This window comes from Crinia signifera, chromosome 4 (genome assembly GCF_055691185.1).
Source record: "Crinia signifera chromosome 4, ASM5569118v1, whole genome shotgun sequence".
Taxonomy (NCBI): domain Eukaryota; kingdom Metazoa; phylum Chordata; class Amphibia; order Anura; family Myobatrachidae; genus Crinia; species Crinia signifera.
In genome coordinates, this window is record NC_139220.1 from 55,513,242 (window position 1) to 55,521,726 (window position 8,485).

General features: G+C 46.6%; 1 protein-coding gene across 1 annotated transcript in view; it reads right to left on the minus strand.

Annotated features, from left to right (window-relative positions):
• SPDL1 (spindle apparatus coiled-coil protein 1) overlaps nt 1-6,524 on the minus strand; it is a 100,766-nt gene extending 94,242 nt beyond the window's left edge. The window contains exon 1 of the mRNA XM_083181786.1: nt 6,397-6,524. The gene's annotated coding sequence lies outside the window, so the exon portion shown is untranslated. The remainder of the gene's footprint in view (nt 1-6,396) is intronic.
• Between the last annotated feature and the right edge of the window lie 1,961 nt (nt 6,525-8,485).

Genomic DNA, 8,485 nt, shown 5'->3' on the forward strand with positions numbered 1-8,485 from the left:
GGAACAGAGCATTTTCTCCCACATGGAGAGGGTCAGGTAGGCAAGTATGATGCCATATGTCATCTGAAAGGGTGTCCACTGAAAGTTGCTAAAGTCATATATGTAGGTTCAACAACACCAACATAGCCGCCAAAGTGATTGTGTATGTGACTGCCCCCTGCAGTCCATTATTTATTTGTGTGGCACCATTTCTTTGTTATCTGGATAGCAATCTTAAGACTACACGTGCCTAGGGGAAGATGTGTTGCAGCAGCTTTGGCTGTCTTTTCCTTAGCTATCTCTGTGTGTATGTGCATGAGTCATTGTTTTGAATGACCAGGTTACTGCTGGTAAAATACTGAATCATATGAGATCAAATATGATCAAAGCAAGTGGTCCTAACCCTGGCATATATTTATAGCTGGATAAATAGAGGTGCTGTATATTTAAACCTAAGCTTGGACTAAGGGCCTGATTCTGGTTCACTCGCAAAAGCAAATTCTCTAATGGAAAAAAACATATGCACTAAAGGTGGAGCAGATGTAATATGTGCAGAGAGTTAGATTTGGGTGTGGTGTGTTGAAACTGATATCTATATTGCAGTGTAAAAATAAAACAGCCAGTATTTACCCTGCACAGAAACAAAATAACTCACCCAAATCTAACTCTCTGCAAATGTTACATCTATATATGTGATAGAAGGCAGTTATGTGTGTCTTTTCCCAGCGATAACGTATTATATTGTAATGTGCATGCTCAGCAAATATAGGCAAAGGGGTCGATCCTATTCTGTGTGGATGATTCACGAGTGCAAATCATCAGGGCACCGGGCGCACTTTACGGTGGGCCGAATAAAAGTGGGGTGTGAGCAATTTTAAGCGAATTTGGCCATGTGAAGTGTGCGAGTTAGGCTTAATCCGAGTGCCGTTTTCAGTGTTAAAATGGCACCTGAACAGCAACTCGTACCCTTCGGCATAATAGGATCGACCCCAAAGTGTACTGTACAACGCCATGCAAAACACATGCATACCTAAATTGCATATGTACGCAATTGCTAAAAAATGCCATAATGTAAATGACTTTTTAAATACTTGTTTTGACCTTAACAGTGATTAATGATACGATGTGCAATATTGTGAAGGGGTGCTGTGCCTCTAAGAAGTGACGTGCCTCCCGTTGGTCACTTTGACCCTTAACCAGGGCCTCTGATTGCGGTCCAATGCAGCGCAATGCGCTCTTTAAAACTCCTTTCAGTTTTACCAACATAATAATTACTACATCGGCACAAGATTAAGTAGATTACAAATTTAGATTTTCATGACACAAAATGTTTGATCAGACTGTCTTTGCCTGTCCTGGGATGTTCGAAGGAGCTACCGGTAATTATGTCATTGCAAGTAATGCAATTCAGGCACCTAAAGCAATCCAACTTGGGTGCTTTCAGTAATCTTAATGGACTCAAATCATTCATGACATCAGCTTTCACTAAAAGATCTCTTAAGTTCCTCCCTCTGGAGAAACATTACATTATCCTTAAATCATGAAGTGGTGTTTAATCCAGATCATCACGTACTATCGGCCAGTTTTTGCTGAAGCACCTTCTGTATTACTCCTGGGGCGAAATGTAATAGGGTGTGATTTTTGGACATGTGCGATTTTGGGTCAAAAACGGCCGAAATCGCACATTTTCTGAAAATCGCACATTTAATAGGTTGAAAATCGCGGTAAAAAAATCGCACTTTTTACCGCGAAATCGCACTTTTAGAAGTGCGATTTTTAGTCACATTTCAATTCGCATCCAGATGTTTTCCCATTATAAAGTATACAACTCGCAAATGTAATAGGGTGTGATTTTTGGTAAATGTTACCAAAAATCGCAAAAAAAATAGACCAGGTTCTGACAGGCGAATTTGACAGAACCATGCACAGATCATTGAGATCTGTGCATGGTCCTGTTAATAAAAATGTGTAAAAGTGTTTTTATAAAAAAAAAAACAGCGTAGGGTCCCCCCTCCTAAGCATAACCAGCCCCGGGCTCATTGAGCCGGACCTGGTTCCAAAAATACGGGGGGACAAAAAGCATAGGGGTCCCCCGTATTTTTGAAACCAGCCCCGGACTCTTGGACCGGTCCTGGTTCCAAAAATACGGGGGACAAAAAATCTGGGGGTCCCCCGTATTTTGAAACCAGCACCGGGCTCCAACAGCCCACGGTGTCATGCCACAGCCGGGGGACACTTTTTATACAAGGTCCCCCGGCCAAAACATGAGCACCGTGGCTGGTCAGCCTTGGACGGGGTACCTGGAGGAGTGGGGACCCCCCAATAAAGGGGTCCCCCCCCCAGGCTTCACCTGTCCAGGGCTGAAGCCCGGGGCTGTCACCGGCGTCCGTGGCCAGTGGACGCCGGCCTGATAGGGTTAAATCGATCATACATATCATTACATTGCTTTATACCGGAGAACTACAAGTGCCAGCAGACCTCCCCCGCATGCTGGGACTTGGAGAACCACAAGTCCCAGCATGCGGGGCATTAATGGGCCCGCTGGGACTTGTAGTCCACCTGTAAAAAGAATGTTTATAAAAAACACACACAGAGAGAAGTAAAAGTTTATTACACACACACACCTCACTTTTACACCAGCGTTACTTACCATTCCTGGATCCAGCGCTGGTCTGGCTGCTTTACAGTCGGCTCCCCCCGCACTGACAGGCAGCGGGGAGAACCGGCTTTCTCCGTTGCCTCTAACAGCTTCTGTAGCGCTGTTCCAGCGCTACAGAGGCTGAGAGCGCGATTGGCCGATACGTCTCCATGGAGACGCATAGCTCAGTCCTGATTGGCTGAGCTATGCGTCTCCATGGAGACGCATAGCTCAGCCAATCGCGCTCTCAGCCTCTGTAGCACTCGGACAGCGCTACAGAAGCTGTTAGAGGCAACGGAGAAAGCCGGTTCTCCCCGCTGCCTGTCAGTGCGGGGGGAGCCGGCTGTGAAGCAGCCAGACCAGCGATGGATCCAGGAATGGTAAGTAACGCTGGTGTAAAAGTGAGGTGTGTGTGTGTAATAAACTTTTACTTCTCTCTGTGTGTGTTTTTTATAAACATTCTTTTTACAGGTGGACTACAAATCCCAGCGGGCCCATTAATGCCCCGCATGCTGGGACTTGTGGTTCTCCAAGTCCCAGCATGCGGGGGAGGTCTGCTGGCACTTGTAGTTCTCCGGTATAAAGCAATGTAATGATATGTATGATCGATTTAACCCTATCAGGCCGGCGTCCACTGGCCACGGACGCCGGTGACAGCCCCGGGCTTCAGCCCTGGACGGGTGAAGCCTGGGGGGGGGACCCCTTTATTGGGGGGGTCCCCACTCCTCCAGGTACCCCGTCCAAGGCTGACCAGCCACGGTGCTCATGTTTTGGCCGGGGGACCTGGTATAAAAAGTGTCCCCCGGCTGTGGCATGACACCGTGGGCTGTTGCAGCCCGGTGCTGGTTTCAAAATACGGGGGACCCCCAGATTTTTTGTCCCCCGTATTTTTGGAACCAGGACCGGTCCAAGAGTCCGGGGCTGGTTTCAGAAATATGGGGGACCCCTATGCTTTTTGTCCCCCCGTATTTTTGGAACCAGGTCCGGCTCAATGAGCCCGGGGTTGGTTATGCTTAGGAGGGGGGACCCCACGCCGTTTCTTTTAAACTTTTTTTTTTTGCACAAAATCGCATTTATGAAAATGCGCACATTTTCATGACTGAAAATGCGCACATTTTCATGACTAAAAATCGCCCAAAATCGCGGCAAATCGCATTTTTTGCCGCTAATTCGCATCTCATTACATATGCGAATTCGCGGCAAAAAACGCGATTTTTAAAGGTGCGATTTCTGGCGAGTTTGGAACTCGTCCAAAAATCACACCCTATTACATTTCGCCCCTTGCGTTAAAATGATTAACCCAAGGAATAACTTTTTAACATTCTTTCATCTTTTTAGATACTAGCAACTGGTCTTTTGGGATTTTAAGAACTTTATTACTCTGTTGTATCAGATCACTTAGCGGATATCCTCTTTCTAAGAATTTATTAGTGACATTCTTAAATTGTGTGATGACCTCATCATCATTACTGACAATAAATCTAACCCGAAGATATAGGGAATACAGTAATCCAGCCTTTAGTCTGGTAGGAAGAAAACTTTGATAGTGCAAGACCTTGTTACGATCAGTGGGTTTTGTATAAAGATCTGTGGTAATATCTCCAGATTTAAGCTGGATCATTATGTACAAAAATTGCACTTAACTATAACTGATCTCGGTACTCTTTACCTATCACGGCGCCCATCGCGGGCATCGCGGGTACATTTATGTCTGGCCGCGACGCGACCGACGCGATGCCCGCGATTTCCCATTGAAACCCATGTTAAACATGGAAATCGCGTCGGTCGCGTCCGGCCATAAATGTACCCGCGATGCCCGCGACGCGATGCACCCGATTTCCCATAGCAATCAATGTTAAATGGCCCGACCGACGCAATTTTACTGTTAAATGCCTCAATGGACCCGATGTGGCCATAGGAAACAATGTTAAATGGGCCACAGAGGCCAAATAGGCAACCTTGACTGGGAAATGGCCCCCCCAATTGTTACCGCCACCCCACGATCAACGTGAACCCGAAGCGTGGCGAGCGCAGCGAGCCCGCGAGGGGCGGCGGTACGCGTCCTCCGACCTTTTCATACCCCCACTATCCACGTCGGCGTGGAGTTGAGAATAGAATAGTGTGGCGAGCGCAGCGAGCCACCGAGCCCGAAGCGTGGCGAGCGCAGCGAGCCCCGCGAGGGGACGCGGATACCTTCACAGCTATACGCGTCCCCTCGCGGGCTTCACAGGTGTCCATGGCGACGCGGACACCTGTGAAGCCCGCGAAGGGACGCGTTTACCTGTGAAGGTATCCGCGTCCCCTCGCGGGGCTCGCTGCGCTCGCCACGCTTCGGGCTCGGTGGCTCGCTGCGCTCGCCACACTATTCTATTCTCAACTCCACGCCGACGTGGATAGTGGGGGTATGAAAAGGTCAGAGGACGCGTACCGCCGCCCCTCGCGGGCTCGCTGCGCTCGCCACGCTTCGGGTTGACGTTGATCGTGGGGTGGCGTAAACAATTGGGGGGGCCATTTCAGAGTTCAGGGTAACTATTTGGGCTCTAAGGCCCATTTAACATTGTTTCCTATGGTAAAATCGGGTCCATTCAGCCATTTAACATGAAAATCGTGTCCATCGGGCCTTTTAACATTGATTCCTATGGCAAATCGTGGGCATCGCGTCGCGGCCATCGTGTGCACATTTATGGCCGGCCGCGACGCGACCGACGCGATGTCCATGTTTAACATGGTTTTCAATGGGAAATCGTGGACATCGCGTCGGTCGCGTCGCGTCCGGGCATCTTTTGCCCGCATACGACGCGACCGACGCGATTTTTTACCTCACGATGCCCACGATCAAGATCGTGGGCGCCGTGCTAGGTAAAGAGTACCCTGATCTCATATGTAAATTTAATTGGGTTCACTAAGCTATTGTGTGTCTCAACACAAGACCTGCTCTTGGACCGGACCAGATGATGAACAGGTCATCTATATACAGTATCTGTAAAAGAGTTGTACATACCCTCCAACCAATGTTCCCTCTAATTTTACGAAGGCTGTGTGCGGCTAAAGATTTTGGCTGTGCAACTTTGGAATAAAATTTACATTTTTGTGCATCACTTATATATAACTGGAAAATTACGTTCAGCATTTGTGTTAACTTTACTTCAAAATGATATTAAACATTTAAACATTCAAAATACAGTACACAATGTAGTTAATGGGTGAAACACACATTAATTGAGTCCACAACTGCAAAAAGGGACCACTGCTGCTTTGTGCGCTCAGTTGTAATGTCTGTGCGCATGCTTGTCAAGGTGTGTGCGCGCGCACGTGCGCACAGCTTAGAGGGAACACTGCCTCCAACATCTGAAGGGTAGAAATCGGTACACATTTAGAAAGGGGGTGTGGCCACATGTAAATGGGGCGTGGTCATGGGTAAATGGGGGTGTGGTCATGCCTCCGTTCCAAATGTGTACTGGGCTTCTTTTTTTTTTTTTAATAAGGGGATACTCTTAACTTTAGGAGCACTTAAATTCCTTTAATGTAACGTGCTGCAGCTCTGTCCTATGACATGTGATGGCTGCTGGCATATTAAATAATGAATTTATTTTCAATGTTCTGCCTACAATAACTTATGAATAATCTTTTTTTTTACATTTCAGATTATTCATAATATTGTAGGCAGAAGATTGAAAATAAATGCATTATTTAATATGTTAGCAGCCATCACATGTCATAGGACTGAGCTGCAGAATGTAACTAGAATGAGAAGAGATTAATTTAAAAAAAAGTTTAACCTATGTGCTCCATGCTCCGCTGGCTGCACCTGATGACCCGGGTCCCGCGGCCGCTGTATTCCACGCTGTGTGCAGTCAGTGATAGCTGATTGAAGCAGCTTTCTCTTCGCTCAGGGAGTCCTGGGTCCTGTCCCCTGTGCGCGACGCGTCATGATGTTATGACGCGCCGCGGCCACACGCTGGTCCGGGAGTCCTCAGCCTGAAGCAGCTATCTCTGCTGCACTTCGCGCGTCCGGAGTCCTGTGTCCCCTGTGTGCGTCATGACATCATGCCGACGCCGCACATGCTGGTCCGGGAGTCGGTACCCGCAATGCACCCTTTGGAACGGGTGCTTGGCAAGCCTGGGTGTGTCGGGTGCTTGGCGCACCACTGACAGCCTGGGAGAGTCGGCTTTGGGCACAAAAACCGGTACATTCGGTACAGGTTTTATTTGCCGGTACAGACCGTTAAAAAACGGTACTGTACCGGCAAATCCGGTACAGTTGGAGGGTATGGTTGTATATCTTTAACAATCTTCGGATCCGAAAATATTGATTTCTCCATCGAGAACATATACCCTTTAGCGAACGAGGGTGCCATGGAAGAACCAATGGCACACCCTGTGTGGTAAATATTATGAGGGTAAAACGGAAAGGAGTTTTAAAGAGTGCATGGCTCTGCATCGGAGCGCAATCAGAGGGGCCCTGGCTAAGGGTAATTGTGACTAACCGGTGACACGTCTCTTCTTAGAAGCTCAGCATCCCTTAGCAACATTGCACTATTGTATAATTGATCACATACTCATTGGGGCCAGAGGCGGCGATAGGGCAAAAAAAGCTTCTCCGATTAGAATCAAAATAGATCTTTTGTCTTAAGACGCTTGCCCCTACTGGTATCAATGAAACTATAAGTCTTAGTGCTTTCTTATAAATGTCGTTTGTAGCCATGTTTTTAGCTATATTTGTAATGTGTTATTCTTAACTTTCTACTGTAAAAAGGATTTGAAGATGTGACTGCTTTTCAGGTTTATGACACTAGAGGTCACTAAAGATCATGCCTGTTTATCTTGAAGGAATGCTAACTATGAAATGACGCAGACTTCTCCTACCAAATGATCTAGTCTATGAAGTTTCATTGTGATATGTTTATATGATTTTCTTTTTTAAATTCTTAACATTTTTTGTACATGTATTGTTGTAATGTGGATGTATCTTTATGTATTTTGTGACTTAAATACTGGTTCGGGTGTAAAGACACCTATTGTTGATTTCACCTGGGAAGGAGTCCTCAGCAAAGTTTCACATGTGTCATGAGCCACCGCTGTGGCTCATTATATTTATGTCAGTTTCTGTGAGCCTTCCAAGAGTCTGTTTCTGGTTTGGGACTCTTGGGTGGCCTCCTGTGGTAGTTTGTGCTATTGCAACTCAATCCTGTGTGTGCTGCTCTGTGCACAATGCTGTTGTTTAATTAACTCGTTATCTTTGCTTTGGGCAGTTGCTTCATATCGTGAATGCAGGCCCAGAGACTGGTGCTGGTTATAGCTTTAGTTTCTATCCGAGAGTCAGCTTCTGTTTCCAGGTGCTAGCTTCCAGCATCCAGTTACCAGCACCCAGCTTCTTGTTCACTGCTTTCAGTAGTTTGGTCTATCTGGGCAATCTGGTGTCCTGTGTTCCAGGCCTGTTCTCTTATGCATGCAGTCAGTTACCAGCTTCCATTTCTGGATAGTCACCTGTCTTGCTGCTGGTTCCTGCAATCCTGATCTGTCCTAATCATCAGCTCCTGTGTTCTCTTAGTGCCTGTTCTGGTGTGTCCGGTGCAGCTGCTTCTGGGTTTCATTGTGGTTTGTCTCGGTCCAGTTCTGGTATTGCAAGTGCTCCACGTTGGAGCCCTGGTTTCATTTTCATATTATTTTGGGTCTGCTTATGTTGGACGGAGTTATTATTAATATTATTATAATATTTTTATTTATAAGGCGCCACAAGTGGTACGCAGCGCCATACATATAGAACACATTATAAGAGTACAGGGTATACAGAACTAGACATAACAGTGACAGAAAAACAGAGTACAATTAACAGCACAAATCTTGGTACACAATACAGCTGAGATA